Source organism: Dasypus novemcinctus, chromosome 11, assembly GCF_030445035.2.
Source record: "Dasypus novemcinctus isolate mDasNov1 chromosome 11, mDasNov1.1.hap2, whole genome shotgun sequence".
Lineage (NCBI taxonomy): Eukaryota > Metazoa > Chordata > Mammalia > Cingulata > Dasypodidae > Dasypus > Dasypus novemcinctus.
The window spans coordinates 17,194,634-17,215,547 of record NC_080683.1 but is presented as its reverse complement, the minus strand read 5'-3'; the positions used below and the strand labels follow the sequence as shown (position 1 = coordinate 17,215,547).

Below are 20,914 nucleotides of genomic sequence, written 5' to 3'. Positions count from 1 at the left end.
TAAATTGGAAAAAATAAACATTCAACTAAAATTAGAAACTTTACAACAAAATTAACAGATATAGCAGTTTGATATTGTTTATGAATTCCAAAAATAGATATTGGATTATGTTTGTAAACTGGTCTGTTCCTCTAGGCATATTAGATTATATTGGATTCAGAGGTTTCACATTTACTTGATTAAATAATGATTAACTCTTTGATTGGGCCATATTAGTATGACTGTGCTGCAGAGAAGGGACATTGGAGTTTTAATGCTGGAGCCCCAGGAAGTAAATACACAGAGAAGCAAATAATGTGAGGAATGAGAGAAGGCTCCATTAAACAAAGGCAGAGGACCTGGGAAGAGAGACAAGCCATTCACCTGATGATTTACAGCTGGCTTTGTGGAAAGCAGAGCAGTTGAGCCCAGAGAGGAACTAGCCCCAGGAGAAAGGAGACTTATCCCAGCCTACAGCTGATATTGGAGAAAGCTAGGATCACAAAGCCAAGAGAGGAAGAGGGAGCATGAATTCTTGCAGACATTGGCAGACCTCTTGCTCCAACATGTGGCAACAGACTTTGGTGAGGGAAGTAACTTACACTTAATGGCCTGGTAACTGTAAGCTTCTACCCCAAATAAATACCCTTTATAAAAGCAACAGATTTCTGGTACTTTGCATCAGCACCCCTTTGGCTGACTAATATAAGTACAGGAAATTATAAAATAAACCAGAAATAGAGTTAAAAAGCAGAGCACTGAATTTATCAATTTAATAAATTATTTGCAAAAATAAGAGAAAATGGGGGAATGAATCTAAGACAAGTCTAAATATAAAAAACACAGAGAAAACATAGATATTAAAGGTTAGCAGTGAGTAAAACATTGTATCATAATCTCACTTATAAATATGGATGCAGAAATCTTAAAATATTAACACTTTTGATTTGGCATAATAAGGAATGTACCATGACTGAATAGAATTCATTTCATGAGTTCAATTATGCTTGAATAGTAGAAAATATTTTAATATTTTATGCCAAATAATGAGGTAAGACAATAATATCCACATGATTTTTTTTTCAAATTTTCAAATTTTAAAAAATAAAATTATAGAAAAAGCTCAACAAGTTATGGAAGCATTAATCCTAAAAAGTTCTTTTATCTCATCTAATAACAGCAACCAACTCAGTTGAGCCTCTGGTGTTCAAAAGATACAAAGATGAACATAGATTAATTAAATGACATAGTCAAGGTCATCTTTATAATGGAAAAAAATGAAGAGAAAAAAATGCTTTATCACATTCATATCTCACAAAACTAAAACCCATATTCTTTTTTATTGACCTTTACCATTAATATAGTACCTTCTTTGCTTTTGCCACAAAAACATTATAATGATGTTAACTATAATCTATAAATTACATTGGTTATATTTTCCCATCTCTCAGCACTTTTTTTAAAATTTACTTTTATTTTTTATTTGTTTTCCTTATTTTTCCCCCTACCCCTACCCACCATTGTCTGCTCTCTATGTCCATTTGCTGTGTGTTCTTCTGTGTGTGTTGTATTCTTGTTAGGCAGTTCCAAGAACCCATCCTGGGACCTTCTGGAGTGGGAGAGAGGTGATCATTCTCTTGCTCCACCTCAGCTCCCTAGTTCACTGCGTCTCATATTGTCTCTTCTCTGTTGCATAATCTTGCTGCATCAGCTCTCTGTGTGGGTGGCTCCACTCCTGGGCAGTCCGCCCTCCTGCGCAGGGCTGTACTCCTTGCTTGGGGGCCACTTCTTGCATGGGGGGGTACCCATGTGCGGGGCTACAGTCCTAGTGCACAGCAGCACTTCACATGGGACAGCTCGCCAAAAGGGCCGGGAGGCCCTGGGTATGGAACCCTGGACCTCCTATATGGTAGGTGGAAGCTCTATCCATTGAGCCATATCTGCTTCCCTATCAGCACATTTGTAACACCTTGTAGTAGAACATCATTCCTATACTTATATTATTAACTAAAATCCTTTTCTACTGCCAAAATCATTGTTATAAATTCCCTATATTATTTTCCAGCTGTTTTCCAACTAACATTAATCTCCCTTGACTACTGGTTTCAGTCATAATTGAATGAAAATATTTGTTACAGGCATTATAATGTGTTACCATGAAGACCATCCATTACCACATATTTACATTTGACCTTATTAAGCATTCTACATACATCCAGTATCATCTCCCCTTTCTCATCCCATGAATTATTTTAATAGATGATAAAAGACATATGACAAAGATCACTCCTCATTTTTTTAAAATTCTCAGTAAACTAGAAATAGGAATATCTCACGTAAATGAATAGACATCATCATTATTTTTAAAACATTAATAGTTTTGTTGAATTTTTGAATGCCCGTTGTTATCACTTTCATTTGGCAGAGCTCACAGAGTACAAACCAGTGCAATGAAAGGTAGAGCTATTGGTGGAAGACAAAATTATCATTCCGTAAAGAAAATTTTTTAAGCTTAGATATCTTGTGAGACAATCAAAAATTGCGAGCGCAAATAAAAGACTTCAATTAAATAGTACTAAAGAAACAAAAAATCAGTAGTCTCCCCCATATGTCAGTAAGAGTCAATAAGTAAAAATAATGAAGAGAAAGAAAACCAAAATAATACAAGTAAAAAATTACCTGGAGATAAGCGTCATAATAACAATAAATGTGAGAGAAATATCTAAGTAATAATTTATTGAGACATGAGGAGTCTTATAAATAAGTACCATGATCCTGGATACAAAGACTAAATATAGTAAATGCTTCAGTTGTTTCCAAATCAATTTATTGGTTTAAGGCAATGTCAACAAAAATCTTAGCAGGATTTTTTTTTTTAATTTAAAAATGCTGTTAAAACTTATCTAATATAGCCAAGAAGTTTTCATTAAAGAGGAGTAAAGAGCATAGTTCATGTTATGCTACCAGATATTATAACATTCCATGAAGATATTATAATCAAAGTAGTGTGGTACTGGTAATGGTATAAGTTGAATTATGTAATCCAGAAAGGTATGTTGAAATTCCAACCCCTAGTAATTAATAATTTGACCTTACTTGGAAAGGAGTCCTTGCAGATATAATTAGTTAAGATGAGGTCATATTGGAGTAGGGTGGGCTCTTGATCCAATCTTATAAGCATACTTATGAGAAGAGCAGACACATGGAGACAGAAACACAGGGGAGAAGGCCATGTAAGACGGGCGCAGAATCTGGAGTTACACAGCTACTAGCAGAGGAGCCCCAAGGATTGCTGGTCATGACCAGAAGCTGGGAAGAGCCATAGAAGGGTGCTTTTCTAGGGCTTTCAGGGGGAGCAAGGCCTGCTGGGCACCTTGATTTTGGATTTCTAGTCTCCAGAGCTATGAGGAAATATTTCTATTGCATTCAAACACTGGGTTTATGGTACTCTGTTACAATAGCCCTAGGAGACTGATATATGGTGTAAGACTCATCAGGAATATCAAGGAAGAGGATGAATGACAAAATTAAGTATAGACAATAATTTTGTCACAATAAGGTAGCATTAGAGATCAATGGGAGAAAAATGCCAAGACAGTTGGATAAGTACTTAGAAAAAAAAAAGGTAAGGATAGTTCACTTCACTTCAAAGAATTAAGTACAATATGAATAGTAAAGTGATTTTAAAAACAATAACTGGGAATAAATACAGGTAAATATCAATTTTGAAATGTGAAAGGCCCTTCTAGGCTTATGTTTTCCTAACAAGCTTTTCCTCATGATGTTAATATTTGCACTGTGGGACAGGAGTTGTAGTGGGAGAGGGGTCTATATTTCAAATAAGCTTGTGAAATGCTAAGTTAAAAAAATTAACAGGTTTCTTTTAGAACGTCTCAGCAGTTTTTGAACGCTCTGTACATTGTGGATTCTTCAAGAGAGGAGCAGAATCTCTTAAAATCTTCTGAAAGACTACTTTCCTAGTTAGGAAAATATTCCACATCTGAGATCAATAGAAAAAATTCACAAAGGAAAAGTTTTAATTTTTACCACATAAAAATATATATAACTTCTGTTATGTCAAAAAAGTACCAAAATTATAAGGCATGCCGGCATAAAAAGGTGACAGTATTAATTTTATTTATTTATATAGATCTATGAAAATCAGTAAGAAAATCCTAATAATAAGAGAGTGATTCAACATAGGAAAAAATCTCAACTGATGCAGAAAAAGCATTTGACAAATGCTCTTAACTGTGTGACTCAGCAATTCCACTCCTAGGTATATGACCAAAAGAATTGAAATCCGTTATCAAACATATTTTGTCTGAATATCCATAGCAAAATTATTCACAGTAGCCAAAATGTGGAAACAACCCAAGCATCTATCATCAGATGAATGAATAAACATAACGTGGTGTAGGTGTGTGTGTAATGGAATAGTATTCAGCCATAAAATGGAATGAAGTTCTGATATATGCTCCTGCTGGATGAATCTTGACAACTAATTATACAAAATGAAATAAACCAGACAAAAGGGGACAAATATTTTGTGATTCTACATATATCAAATATCTGAAATACGCAAATTCATGGAGACTGAAAGCAGATTAGAGTTTACCACGGCTGGGTGTGGAGGGGTGAGGGAAGACAGGGAGTTATTGCTTAGTGGGTATAAAGTTTCTGTGTGGGTTGATGAAATATTTTGGAAATAGATGGTGGTGATGATTGCACAACATTGTGAATATAAAGTATGCCACTGAATTCTACACTTAAAATGGTTAAAATGGCAAAATTTTATATTACATGTTTTACCACAATAAAAAAAATCAATAAGAGAACATCCCAATAGGAAATTGGCAAAGGATGTGGATAGACATATGATAGAAGAATAAACATGACTAATACACATATAAAATATCTGCTTCCTTGTTATCAGACCAATGCCATTTTTGCCTATAAAATAGTTAAGAGTAAGGTGGTGAAAATAGTAGATTGCTAAAAACCATAAAGTATTTTATAATACCCATTAGAAGCTTCAGTCTGGTCTGCTGAAGAGGTTCAAAATAAAACAGAACTGAACATTCAGGCTGTGATTTAAATCATAAAACAATGATATGGCTGGGTGAGTTTCTGAAAGAGATTCATCAGAAGAATATATCATTATGCCTGTTTATCCTTTTAAGTAATTTTTGTTTAGATAATTTTTAAATACTTTATGAATTCATTCTTTAGGGACTATTAGTAGAAATGCCTCCAGGAAAGCTTTGGTAAATCTAGCTATACAGAGCAGAATTAATGTAATTTAGTACATTTTTGTAGCTTAGAGACTACAAAACAGGGAGTATGACTTGACTTTAGAAGAACCCAAAGGTAGGTGTAGTATATGACTCTGAAGCTGACTTCCATTTGTGACTTTATAAAATCCATCACATTTATTTTTCATCCATACATAGATGTCCTCCAATTATATGTGGTAAAGATTTGTGGTTGTTTGTTTTGTTTTTTGCTTTTGTCATAAAAACTTGTCTAAACTTGGGAAAGTTATATTCTAGAGAAGTCATTTTTCAATTAATCAGACAGAAAGTAAGTTGCAAGTCATATAAAAATGGAACAGTCCCTAACTCTTACCAAGGTTTTTATTATTCTGTCCCATAATAACACAAATTGACAGACGTTTCTCAAGGGATTCTTTTAGGTTTTTCTTAGACCTAAAAAATATGCAGTCTGACTAAGGGGAGTCAGACTTTAGCTTTGATTTAGAGCTGACTAAGGGGAGTCAGACTTAGCTTTGATTTAGAGCACCCCCATGTACAAGGTGTGAAACTAGCAATATGAGAGTGGCTCAACATAGGAAAAAAACAAATGATCGTTCTTTTTTTTTTACTTGTTTGCTACTATTTCTGTATGTATAATCTCTTGGGTTACTGCTTTACTGTAAAAAAGTTTTAAAACAAGATTAATCAGGTGACCGTTTTTATGATAACAATTTTAGTAACATTCCCTTTTGTCTTCCACCCTCACAGCTATTTAGAATTCTTTACAATTTGTCTTGGATGAAATTTAAAAAAAGTTTTCTCTCCCTGACTCATCCCCTAGTCTGATGGGGAGCAAAATACCTGGCGGCAGCATTGGAACTATCTATTACTTATATTCATAGTAATCATATTTCCCCTCATCCAAATTAGTACTTTTGATCTGATGTGCCCAAGTATCTTTTGTTACCCTGGGGACAGAATATTTTAAGGCAAGACTAGTTAGTAAAATATGGAAACAATGATTGCCATTGACTTCTTACCTTCCGCACATAGAGGAGTTTCAGCTGTAGTAAAGCGAAGAGTCGTTTTTTAGGGTAAAGATACACATCAGCACTGCCCACTGTAAACATTCGTGTCCACTGGTGGTAATACGTATGTGTGCAGGCCTTGCTGGGCTGGTGTGTTTAGTCTCCCGTCAATGGATATTTGACTAACACATGTTGATTATACTGTTCAATTAAGGTTTTTTTAGAATCAATATTTTCTTTCTCAAATATTTTCAATTTTTTCATTTTAAAATGTAATCCTTTTCTTTTAAAAGCTACATTCTTAGGGCTTTCTTAGTTATCAGCCCACCAACTTGTTTATAAAACACCTTGGCAGAGAAGCGTTTTAAAATATCATCAAATTTAAGACCACCACAGGAATTGCCACTAATTTACATTTAATGTTTACAGTTCTTGAAGTGTGGTTTTTGTAATAACCAAAATATTTTGCCCTGGAATATTTTGTGGATTATATTTCCCTATTCTTTCCCCTTCATCCACATTCCCCACAGTAGGTGGGCAGATTGTTGTTGCATAGTTTGGCTTTTATTTATCTTTATTGGTTTAATCTCAACAAGTTGGTACTTCTGAATATGAAAACAAGTGTAATTCTGTGGTAAGATTTTTGCCTTTTTAATGCCTCTATTTATTTAGTGGAATTAACAGATAATTGCTTGTTTGGTATAGATAATTTCCCTCTCATTCTTTAATGCATTTATGCTAAGAAACTGCCTTTAGTTCAATTCTTATTGTTGCCATTACTTTATGGTATATCTTGCATATCAAACTGTTTAATGCACTTTGGCTTACTTCTAAATCATTGTATTTCTCATTTAAAATTAGGAATTCTATAGAGTGGGTGTAGTTCAGTGGTTGAGTGCCTGCTTTGCATGTATGAGGTCCCAGGTTCAATCCCTGGTACCTCCTAAAAAAAATAAACAAGAATTCTGAATTTAAGCCATAAATATTTAGTGATCAGTGTAATCTATTACGATTGGGTGTCTGTTTGGAACTAGCTTTTTCATAGCATCAGCCAAAGGGCAGATCAGAACCTACCAGGCTTCTGCTTGTCGTGATTCTGTTTTCTGCAAAAGAGTTTTAATTCCTTGGCATGGTATTAATGCATCTTTCATAATCTAACCCCAACCAGTCTTTCCACCTGCATCTCCCACCATTCCCTGGCCCCCTCCTTTCCTATACTCCCTCCCAAAATGTATGCATACTTACAAAAATTAGGGAACCCCACTGGACTTGCAGTTTCCTAAATGTTCATTCACTTTGTATCTCATCCCCTCTACCTTCTCCATTGAGCAGCATCTCAATTCAGATATTTCAGTATGTGATGGGTTATGGAACAATTAGTTGTGTTTTCTTAGTTTGCCTAACTAAATAAGCTCCCTGAGAGCGTGGACTTGCCTTATTTACTTTTATATCTTCTGTACTTAATACAGTGTCTCAAGGATTATAAGTTTTCAGTAAATATTCATCTACATAAGATGAATAAAATAGATTTAATTTTATAGCTTCTTATCAATGTAAAAATTACCTGTCATTTGGATTTTATTTTTTTCTATTTTTCTTAAAAAATACAGTTACCAAGCATATAACATCATTCTTCTTTGGACACACATAGTATTGCAAAAAGGATATTGTAATTGGTCACATACCTTTGTGAACATTTAGGATAAGGAGTTCTTCAGCAAATCTTTTTTTTTCCCCTGAGGTACAAATTTAATAAAGTCTTTGATCTTAATCCATAAATTATCTATGAAAACAAACAAAAAAACAAAACCCCACAACTTTTTAGAGCCATTAAGAGCCATCAAGTTGTCAAATACATAGCAGTCATAACTTGTGAACACCAGCTATGAGAATACAAATTCACTGTTTTAGATAGTGCAGTATTTCCAGATGTTGAAAAGAAGAATTGAAATGAAATTACAAAATACCTCTTCTTGTCAAAAACCCCAAATAGGTAAAGTTGTAATTTTTAATGCTTATAAACCACTCTCTCCCCAACCACCCGTCCCCGCCCCCACAGCTCCAATTCGCAGGTAATAAAAACTAATATGGAATCAATATTTTTTTTTTGGCAGGTTGGCAATTATTTAGGCCCCAGCAGATATGCACAAACCTGCTTGGTGCACACATATATTAAGAAATCTTCAAAGGAATCAGATGTTCAAGGAAAGTGGCAAATCCATAGAATCAGAGGTCAACTTTCTGGTTGCTAATGGTGTCATTGCTTGAATAAACTTACTGTTCAAATTATAGTATTGACTTTTCCATGTTGTAGCTATAGAAGTTCTGAGCCCAGTACTTCATTATTTTCTTGCAACACCCCAAATTTGCCTATAGGCTGATCCTGAGCATTGATTCCAGTTCCAATTAGCACATTTTTTCCCCAAAAGGATCAATACCATTTGTGACACTTGGTTCTTTCTATTTGCCTATTCAGAATATTTGGCAATAAAGACTGCATATTTTTTTCATGTGTCTACTTTATAAGGTTTTATAATTTAGCATATTCAAATTATACCATAGACTTGTTAACTTCTCTGATCCATTTCATACATCATTTGGATCGTTCTTTTAGTTACTGGCAGATTTATACTTAGTAAATAGTTAGAATTTGCAGGTGCCTTAAGCTACTGTTGAATTATTGTAGCTTTGAAATATTACATCTCTGCTCATTCTACTTCAGGCAAAAAGAAACCTGTTGCTTCATTCAGTCCTTATAATATTAAGGAACAATTTATCAACACAACTTCAGAGGCATAAGTTACTTTTGCATTTATCTTCTTTATGTACTGTATTGATAGACTGAGCTATAATTAATATTGAAAGGCATAGTATATCCATCATTATCGAATTATTGCCTTACTATTATGGGTCTTGTATTCAGTTATTAAGGGTAGTGTTTTGCCATGCAGTAGAATTTCTGAAAATTATTTGCTCCTACAATATTTTATCATATATTATATCATCTCATTAATATCATAGCTATGTAATAAACCTTTTAAATGTTAAGTTTAATTTTTAAGTAGCTATGTAAAAAGTATTAGCAGCAAGGGTTTTTAAATCCTACTTTTATTTTAATTTAATTTTTATTTTTAATTTTCTGTGTGAAGAAGGGTGATCTTGATCTTGAGCCTGCGGGAAGCAGACGTCTCTTAAGTCCACATCTCTTTGCTTCCAATTCTTACATGTCCAAGGACAGGAAACCACAGACACGCCTTTGTAGGAGGGTTTAAATCCTACTTTTAAATGTAGAAAGGACTTCTATTTCTTATAGAATTTTTCTCTGCCTCAAATAGTAGAAGACGTACATTATTAATTAATGACTTTACTGATATGCTCTCTCGTATGTGGAGAAGCTCTTAGTACAGAAGTAACCAACTTTAGGAAAACACATTATCAAAAAATCCAAAAAACACTGGGGTGATTGTTACCTTATTATGTAAAAGTTTACCAGTATTCTTTTAAATAATTAAAATAGGACTTTATCAAAATTCAGTATATATACAAATATATCCAAAGAATATTCCTATATTTCTATTGTATCTGTAGAAATTATCTGAGAGAGAGAGAGAGAAAGGACTGGCGCCTTTTTTTCCTAAAAATGACCTCTGTGTAAAGTTTCCATTTTCCATCTGTGTTTAATGGGGAGGATATTTTAATCTTTGAAAACTTATTTCTTGTAACCCAACAATAAGTTCATTACAATCAATAGAATAAAATAGTCTAATGAAACACCACTTGCACTGCATTAAAAAACAAAAAACTTAAAAGTGAAATTTTTATTCAGTTTTAGATTTTGATTTTTGCTGTTTTCGTCATTTTAAGAAATTCTTATTGTTAAACCCATCATATAGTTTTTTGTTGTGTTTTGTTTTTGTTTTTTTGGAGGTACAGGGGTTAGGGATTGAACCCAGGAACTCATATGTGGGAAACCATCACTCAACCACTAAGCCACATCAGTTCCCCTGAGTTGATTTTTCCATTTGTTTGCTTGTTGTCTGGGGTTTGTTTGTTTGTTTGTTTTTAGAAGGCCCTGGGCACTGAGCCATGTGGGAAGCAGGCACTCAACTCCTTGAGCCACAGCCACTTCCTAAACCTATTATATAGTTTGGAGACAGAAAATATAGCACCTTAATGTATAATTAAATACTGTTTAACTTTTCTTGTGAATACTAGAAACTCATCAAGAAGGTCTATTTTTTTAATTATTTGGGATTTGGGGCATCAGTCATCCTAGGACTCTTTAAATCTTCTAACAATTTTTCTACTTAATGTCACATCGTATTATTTTCAATCATTCCATCCACTTGGGTGTAACTAGGTACTTTCACAGAGAAGAATACTAGGCCAGCTGGTTATATTGGGTGTTATTCAAAGAATGTTATGGGTTCTCTGAGGCAAGAGCCATCTATAGGAAGATTTACAAATCATTTGTAATACATTTTATCATATTAGATCTCATTTTCTTCCCCTGGAAACCAAACCAAAGCTGCAAAAATGACTTCACATTTTATTTAAGCTGGAAAATGTATTTTGTTTAAATGGACCATAAATTATCCAATGTTTGCCTGGAAGTAGAGAAATAGACAATCTCATATATTGGTGGGAGCTTAAGTTGATATAGTTTTCTCGAGAGATCTGTGGCAATACTTAACAAACACATTTTTAAAAAATCTATAGGTCCTTTGGCCCAGAAATTTGATTTCTAAGTATTCTTCTAAGGAAATAATTGAACAAATACTAAAAAAAAAAAAAAAAAAAAAAAAAAAATTCAAATATATTCATCCCATTGGTTCTAAATAGCAAAATGGTCTTTCTTGTTTCTTGTTTAATGATAGAAGTATTAAAGTTGTAAACTTTCTTCTTAGTCTAACTTTTGATATAGCTCATAGTTTTAAAAAATATGTAATACTCTTTATGATTTAAATACTATTTTGTAACTGTTCTATAATTGTACTTTTGAATTGCCCTTTGGCCTAATTTATTTAGAATATTTCAAATGTATAGATATACATTTTCCAAATGACTTGGTATTTTGTTTGTTTCTATCTTTATTAGGTGTTTTAGTACTGTTTTATTGCATAGTAGTCAGATTGTTGGCTATATTATTTTCAGTGTTAGGAATTTATAAGAATTTTCTTGGTGACCTAGTATGTGGTTATATTGTGACTTTTTGAAAACATTCCATGGATAGGGTAGGGAGATTTGTATGTATCTATTAGGGCATCATTATTAATCCTTTTAATCATTATAGTGTCCAAAATTTTTAAATCATAGACCCTCATCAATAAAAGTTGGGGAGCTCACATTCATACCTACCTTAGTAAAACTCCAACTTGCTTAAATCCAATTGTTTGCTTACTTCATAACTATATTATGTCTATTCCTCAGGAGCAGAACACAGTCAAACCGGCTAGTCTTACTTCAAATTTTAACTGTGGACCTCAAATAGACCAGCAATCCTAATACGTCCCCCACTGCCCCTAAAGACTAGTCAAAGCTTCCCTTCTCTCCTCAAGCCTCTAACACTTCCATCCTTCTTCTCACTGTTTCACTAAGAGAAACAATCAGAATCAGATTTCCACAAGCTCCTACCACAATACTGATACACCTTGCATCTGTACCTTCTCTTTTATTACTGTGAATAACGTCTTAAAATTTATCTTTCTGTTTGTCCTATTCCATTGCCCCAACAATTGTCCCTTCTTTCTTCTGTATTATTAGTTTCCCTACTTTGCAGATTCATTTCTAGAGCACACAAAAATGCTATAATTTCCCCTCTCTTAAAATAAAAAAAAAACCTTCCAGCTGCATTTTTCTGCTCTCCTGTGCAGTGTAACTTTTAAGAGATTGCATTTCCTCCCTTCCCATTCTCTTTAGAACCCATGCAAATCAGGCTTTTGTCTCTACCACCATACCGAGATTGTTCTTGTTATGGTCACTAATGACCTACATTGTTGCCAAATGCATTAGTCAGTTCTCCATTTTCATCTTTTTCTGGATATCAGCTCTCAGTGGCCCTGAACTGGGCAAGCACACTGCCACTTTGCGACTTTTGCACATACTGTTTTCTAGCTCTCTCACTTTCCTCATATCTTTGCTCAAATATCACTTCAAATAGACCTTTCCTAGCCATGCCAAAGAAAAGAAAACCTCCGGCACTCTAATCCTCTGTCATCTTACTCTGCCATATTGTTGTTCATAGCACTTATTATCTGTGATCTTTTATGTGTTTGTGTATTGTCTGTCTTCCCCCAATAGAATGTAAGCTCCAGAAGGGCAGGGGCTTTGTCTGTTTTGTTCTTCAGTGCCCAGAACAGTGTCTAGCTATATAAGCACTCAAAAAATATGTTACCTGAACAAATTAATAATAATGAAACATTTCCAAACTGTTTCATCATTGGAAAGCACTAATTTTCCCACTTCTTTTCTTTGAAAGTATATATAAATTGTATTTATTTTTTCAAAAATATTTATTAGTAGCACCAATGGTCATCACAGAAAAGTTAGCAAATTTCTAACACTTATCTTCTAAACAGGAAAAATATTCATTTGTCTTTAAGCTCTGTAACTATCTATCACTCTTTCAATTGCTTTGCCTGAAAATAACCTGTAAGTAAACCTTTGGGTAGTGTGGCAGTTTGAGATTATTTATGAATCCCAAAAAGAGAAAGATTATGTTTGTAAACTGTTTCTCTGGATATGATACCCTTTGAGTGTTTTAAATTCAGTGAGGGAGGGAAGCGGACTTGGCCCAGTGGTTAGGGCGTCCGTCTACCACATGGGAGGTCCGCGGTTCAAACCCTGAGCCTCCTTGACCCATGTGGAGCTGGCCCATGCACAGTGCTGATGGATGCAAGGAGTGCCCTGCCACACAAGGGTGTCCCCCGTAAGAAGAGCTGCCCATCGCAAAAGAAAGTGCAGCTTGCCCAGGAGTGGCACTGCACACAAGGTGAACTGACGCAGCAAGATGACGCAACTAAAAGAGACACAGATTCCCATGCCGCTGACAACAACAGAAGCAAACAAAAAAAGAACACGCAGCAAATAGACACAGAGAACAGACAACTGGGGGGAGGCGGGCGGGGAAGGAAAGAGAAATAAAATAAATAAATAAATCTTTTTTTAAAAAAACTAAATTCAATGAGGAGCCTCTGATTAAGTTTACATGGTAAAATAAATTTAAGTCTTCTGGTTGGGCTACATCAGTAGAGTGTAACTCAGGTTGAGTCCTCCCACACTTGGTGGGCTGATATAAACAAACACTCACTCAAGAAGACACAAAGGAAGTGAGAGAGCGCTGCCATTTTTGATCCTGGGGTCCCGGGGAGAGATGAGCCATTCAGCTGATCTTGGGAAGACAGCCACGACTGACAGAGAAAGGCCTGGAAAGAAATGAGCCCTATGCTAGGAGAGAGGTGAAGCCCTGACCAACAAGTCCTATGCCCAGCCTACAGCTGAGAGAAAAGAAGCCCAGAGGGGAAGGCTGAACCCTTGTTTAATTCAATGAAAATTTTATTTTTTTAGATTAAAAAAATAAATATAAATAGGTTGTTCTATGTCTTTCATATTTCAGTAGGTTATTTGGTACATCCATATTTTTTTTCCTACCTAATCAGACAGAAACTAGAAGGTATATTAAAGTTAAATCGGGGAGCAGATATAGTTCAAGTGGTTGAGTGCCTGTTTCCGATATATGAGGTCCCCGTTCAATCCCCAGTACCTACTTAAAAAAAAAAAAAAAAAAAAAAAGGAAAATCCAACTCATTGAGGAACAGAGGAGCAGATACAGCCCAGTGGTTGTGGTTGAGTACCTGCTTCCCATGTAGGAGGTCCTGGGTTTGATCCCTGGTACCTCCCCACCCTCCTCACCCCCAAAAAAGTAAATCTTCCTTTGCTGTAACCTTTCTGTAAGATCTGTTTAATTTCCAGATGTGTTTGCTTTATATATAGTCCAGTGCTCCTACATTAGGAGGGAGAAGTTTAAGAGTTTTTTTTTGTTATGGATAGATCCTTCTACAGTAAAACTGGCCCTCTTGTTCTGATTAATACCTAGACTTTTTATAGCTTTGCCTATCTTTACCTTTAAATCTTTCTTAGCCAAATGGTGTGGGTATGACTGTTGTTAACAGATATATAAATTGGGATTTTGCATTTTGTCCCAATCTGAAAATCTTTAAGTGATTATCCTATTTACCTTTATTGATAGATGGCAGATATATTTGAGTACATTTTCATCTTACTATTTTGTTTCTATCTTTAATGCTTCCCTGCCCATTCCCTTTATCTTTCTTCTTATAACTTCAGAAGCAGAACACCTGCCTTTTTATCTTTTAGTGGTTATTTTTAAATTGTGAAGAAACTTAAACCTATATGTCTCAAGTTTATAACTCTCAAACTGAATTTGTATTTTATTCATTTAATAAATATGCTTTGAGCACCCAGTAAGTATCACCTGGAGATTCTGATCAGTATTTACAATTTAATTACTTCCTTCACAGAATTAATCATCTGTAAGAAAAATAAACATAATAACACACTTACTACCTGCCAGGCACTATTTTAAACCCTAAGACATATCATCTCCTATATTTATTCCTTACACCCTACCCATGCGGTAGGTTCTTTTACTATCCCCACTTTACAGATGAGGACACTGAAGCACAGAGAGTACTAATCAGCCGAGAATCCAGTTACAAAGTGATAAGTGCTAGGAAGGAAAGGGCATGGGTACATGTACCCCTTGAAAAGGAAAGTAGTGGGAAAGTTTCTTTTTTTTTCAATCTGGCCTTTATTGGAAGAAAGTCTTGAACTTCATTATATATGGTTACAAACCTCCCTCAATCAAGACTGATAAAAATATTTTGCCTTTCTTTGTTCATTTCAGTTAATTTTTTAACAGAATCCCACATTTAAGAAAGATAAACAATTTAAAATATTTTGTTTACAAATGTGAAACCTCAGTATCTTAAATTCACAAAACCATAATTGATTAGAGATTACCATATTTTCTTTCATAAATGTTAAAAATATCTGAAGGAGCAAGGACACTTGGTTATTTATTTATTAGTGTAAGAGTTCTTACCCCTCAATCTTGAAGAATTTTGGTTGGCAGAGAGTGGGGATAAAGTAGTTCTGAATTTCACAGAAATTTGAAGAGTAGGGAACATTAAGTAGTGTGCCATCTTGTATATTTGTGGGAAAGAGAAAAATAGGGAGAAAGATGTTAAGAAATTAAGAGGATTTCAGAAATAAAGTGAGAAAGTAAGAGACAAAGTCTGTGTTTTCAAAAATTTGTCTAATACTGGAATGTATGAAAAGAGGACAAAATTCTCTTTATTAATCATGCCCCTTCTGATTCTTACACAAGTTGAGTATATAATCCAGGTATATATGGATTAAAGAGATTTTTGTGGATTTCATGGGAGTTTACCATTTCAACAGTATTTTTATAGAAAGATGCACTCTGAATTTAAAACTAACTTTTAGGCTACAATGTATTTATAAACTGGGGTATTCTGCATTTTAGTTATAAAAATGAATTTTATTTGTTCACAAATTTTCAGTGAAATGTAACTGCTTATCATTTCTAGAAACTCTTATCAAGCTTATTTTCTCTGGAAAAATAATACTAGAGATCAATATTAATTAAAATCTGGCACCTCCACTGGATTTTCATATAAGGTTATACGGGAAGATTATAGTTCCCACCAAGGGAAAGGACCTTTTGATAGTTTTTAGGCCTTTATCTAATTTATGTTCAAATTTCTAGCAATGTCCTGATGGTAAGTTAAAGATGTATTTTAATTATATTTGCTACTGAATAAAAGGATTGTTGTTATATAGGAAATAGGTCCCTTTTTTTTTAAGATGATAAAGCAGAGTTGTCATGGGAGTTGTGCTTCAGTAGGAGTTACCACTGCTCTTTCTGTGTACAAAGATCATGAATTTGTATAGAGACTGGGGATCACAAGCTAAATACATATTCACTAATAGTCAGTTTGATATATTATTTAGAATAATAATTAACTCTACACATAGCCAAATTTCTCTTGTTTATAAGTATATCTTCCAAGCAACATAAGAATAAGAGTACAGCTGGACTTCAGGAAATACAACACAGTAACTGATGAAATCAGTTTTTTGTAACTGTTTCTGATCTCTGCTTCTCTCTCTACAGAGGGTTATGTTCTCTCCCTGCTGAACCACTTTCTTTGCTTGAAGAATAGCTTGCCACCAGCAGCTCCCAAGAGATTTTCATCACCTAGAGAGAGGCAGGTCTAACTTTCTGGATTACCAGTCTCAAATCTCAGAAAATGATCTCTGATTGACCCATCTTGTGTCAGGTGCAAGGTGGAAACGTTTGGGTTAACCATGCAGAGATGTAGTCAGACATGCCTTAACTGCTTGCTACAATCACATCATCCATCCATTCATCCACTTAACATTTATAGCATGCTTACATATGTACTAGGGTTATTATTGAGAGTATCAATATTTTACTTCAAAAATTATTTTTGTAAGCTAAATCTAATTTCCTTTTAGAAAAAACTATAGGGGTTGCTCTACAGTTATCTTAGACTTAAAGGAAAAGGCTAATGAACCAGTAAATATTAAAATCCCACTAAAGTTCTCAGAATGACAAACAAAGGAGAAAATAAAATGTGCTTCCAGTCAAGCTTTTTCTCTTAAGAAATATCCTTACTAAAACTTTAAAACATTTCAACAAAAACGTTTCTTCAAATATGTTATTTTAAATACTATATTATTTAAGCAAATATTTAAATACTATATTAGTTCTCTGCATACTTGACTTGAATTTAATTCTACCTGTCTGCCAAGAATGTCAAAACCCAAATCCATTTTCATTTGCCAGGTTAAATGTTTATTTTGTTTTCCCACATAATATGCTCTTTAAAAGTGTCACATGCATACCAAATATGATTTCTTTTTAATAGGGACATGGTACATTTTTTTCTTTCTCCAGTTAATGGGATAGGATATGCTTCTCTCAAGAAATATGTAAAGATACGTTCACATTCCCTTCCTACTGAAGCTATGTACTACCTTCATTAGCCCCTAGATTTAGTCCACTAAATTTACATACAGTTTTAAAGCCTTACTATTATTTCCTTATAAGCAGAATACTGTAGAATGTCTAGTGTCATTGAACATGTGACTCTGCATTGAATGGTACAATGAAAATGTATGAGCCTATGGTGATTGACAAATAATTGGCATTATTTGATTATGGGATCCCTTTTTCTTCTGTTCATCCATGTTCATATGACTCATGCATCCACTGAAATTTTTGTTCTTATTTTCAAAGAACATTTACATGAATTTTAATCTGACAGTCTCTCAGATATATTTATTTTTAAAACAACTGTGTGCTAATGGCTTTCATCCTATATCTTATTTATTTTTTTTATAAAAGAGATATTTAATATTATTTGCAAAGTTCATTGGTCAGTATTCTTAGGTTTCTTATGTTTTTTCCTAGGTTTCTCGTTATTTCAAGCCATAATCCTGGTGCTCTTCCTATACTTTAACTTTTCCTGGAAAAGTACCTGGAATTCCTTTTCCTTTGTATTTATGAAAGTGCAGGTTCTTATGAATGCCACAGTCTCTCTTCCATTGTCAATGTCACAGCAGTGGGAGAAGTGCACATTTGCACAGTGCCACAATGCACAAGTAACCATTGCAGACTCAACATTCACCCTTTCAGGTATACACTGTATATATTAATATAGGTAAAATAATAGACCATCTTCAGTTGTATAGCACTTTACATGCATTATCTCATTTTTTATTTTAACTCATAAGAACTTAATCAGGTAGGTGAGGAAGGTTTTATGATCCCCATTTACAGAGAAAACTGAGGGCCAGAAAGGTGCTATAAATTGTTCAACATTCTTTGTAAAAAAATAATTTAAAAAAAAATTGTTCAACACCACATAAGAAATAAGTTAAAGAGCCAAGCCTGGGACCCAGACCTCCTGATTTCCTAACTGAAGTGCTCGTGTGTGTGTGAGGGATGCGAGGCGTAAAGAAAGTTGATGTAGAGTAATTAGCTATGTCATTGCTACAGGTGAAGTGCTCCTAACACACCCTTACTGTTTTGAACATCTGGGTGTTGCCCAGAAGTTAGAAATCTCTTGCACCTCACAGTAATATTTCTTCTGTATAAGAATCTTTGCAAACAACCTGAGACCATTTTCCATTGCAGAATTGAGCACTTGGTCTGGTCTTTTAAATCTCAGGGCATTGGGCCTTGAAATATTCCTAAATATTCCAGAACTTTCCTGAGTTACAGGATATATACAGAACCACAGAATGTCAGAGCTGTATTAAAGAACTGAGGCTCAGCTACACTGAGAGAAGTGACTGAACCTGAAGATTCCCATCGTGGCGTACAGGCCCGTGCAGACCTAGAGTCCAGGTCTTCCCCCTCCCAGCTCACTCCAGTCTTTCTTTATTGGTGTAGGATGTCTCTCAGTATTATATAAGAATATTTCAGAGCATTTAGATTATGGTTAAAATTCAGGTGTTGCTGTTCAGCACTGTTGGTTTAGAATGTACGGGGAGTAGATTGGGACTGTATTAATCCTAAAATGTACCCTATCCCTTTTCAAATAAATATTGGATACCATCTTTATTACTATTATTATTATTACTTTTTGCTTATATCTTCCTTGGTAAAATCCTATGTTACATAAATGCAGAACCTCCTAGGAAGCATACAAGGTTTGCATTTTTTTCCCACAATTTTAAGATTTCTATTAAAATGATTTTCTATTAAAAATCTATTTAAAAGATTTTCTATTAAAAAGTAAAGCAGTATTTTTAGTAAAAGTAAAGCAATCTTTTTCAGATATTATGATCTCTTCATTAAAATCTACCTTACATTTATTTATATCCAGAGCTGAGGATATTCTGTTACTTTCTAGTTCATTGTTCTTGGGATCATTTCAGCCCCCACATCCCTTTGTCTGTTTGAATTTTCTTTTTCTCTCTTAGAGGAAGTTTGCAATTGATCACTTTTCATTGGCTGTATCTAGGTTGCTAGTAAAGAGTTAGAATAGACTAGGTCAAAAGCAATGTCTCCATCCTGCCAATCAATATATTTATACACATAAATGAAAAATGGCAAGTGATTTAAGCACCCATTGGAGAGAATCATTTGTCAAGCCCCTTTTCTTATCACCTTCCTTGAGTTATTATGCTATTCTAAGGTACAAATAGACTAAATGCAGTTAAATCTATTTCCTCCACTAGTGCTTCTCAATCTTTTTGTAGTTAGGGCAATATTAATAGACATTCATTTTGATTTAATGCTGCCCTCATCCTCTAAAAGTACTACATGGTGTTTAAAATATATAAATTAGTGTTTTGAAATTTTTGGTGAATGATGTGATACAAGAGAATTTCCACTCTTACTTTCATTAGAGGCTCCTATAGACTGCTAAAAACCACATCTGGAAATCAATATACATGTAATGTATTTTATACCCTAGCCATTAATGCTATTATGGTAGAGACAGGTATTTGCTACCCAATATTCATTGTCCCCTTCTTCCTTTGTAACAAAACTGATTTATAACTGAGTATATTACCAGTTATATACTGGCAATATATAACTGCCAGTATATATATAACTATCCAGGAAAAATACCACATTTCTGTTCTTACCTTGCCCCTAGGTTTGGTCATAGACTTAGTTCTAGCCAATAAAATGTAAACTTAAAAATTCTGTAGAACTTCCTAGTAGTTTTCTTAAAAGGAAGTGATACACCATTTTCTTTCCATTCTACATTTGGATGCTTTACTTTGCATGAAGGTTGGACCTCAAGAAGCCATAATGAATCATGAAAACAAGGCCACAGCCTAAAAATGTCAGAGCAGTTGCTTGAAGGAGACTAAGGCCTTGGTGACTTCAGAGAGAGGTTATACCAAGCCTGAACCACTTATCTTCAGAATTCATTTTTGTGAAAAAAAATAAACTCCTGTCTTGTTTAAGCTATTTTAATTTTGGGTTAGATTGTAGGTGGCCCAAAATAACCTTAACTAATAATACCTGTGAACAAGCTCCCATGGCTTGATAAAGTTAAAAATATACTTCTATGGCGGCGGACTTGGCCCAGTGGTTAGGGCGTCCGTCTACCACATGGGAGGTCCGTGGTTCAAACCCCGGGCCTCCTTGACCCATGTGGAGCTGGCCCATGCGCAGTGCTGATGCGCCGCAAGGAGTGCCCTGCCACACAGGGGTGTCCCCGCGTAGGGGAGCCCCACGTGCAAGGAGTGCGCCCCGTAAGGAGAGCCGCCCAGCATGAAAGAAAGTGCAGCCTGCCTAAGAATGGCGCCACCCACATGGAGAGCTGACACAACAAGATGAAGCAGCAAAAAGAAACACAGATTCTCATGCTGCTGACAACAGAAGCGGACAAAGAAGACACAGCAAATAGACACAGAGAACAGACAACTGGGGTGGGGGGGCAGGGAAGAGAAATAATTAATTAAAAAATATATATACTTCTAGAAAGAATGAGTGATTTAAGATAGATATAGTGTAATATAAAGGTTGTTTTAGTTAACAGTCTGGTAAATGGAAGG

The 20,914-nt window shown here is 34.7% G+C and overlaps 1 protein-coding gene and 1 pseudogene across 7 annotated transcripts in view; one reads left to right on the top strand and one right to left on the bottom strand.

Moving 5' to 3' along the window:
• Window positions 1–20,914, top strand: part of SUPT3H (SPT3 homolog, SAGA and STAGA complex component) — a 571,256-nt gene that overhangs the window by 402,521 nt on the left and 147,821 nt on the right. The window lies entirely within an intron of this gene.
• On the bottom strand, window positions 9,410–9,529 carry LOC111763151 (small nucleolar RNA SNORA38; annotated as a pseudogene).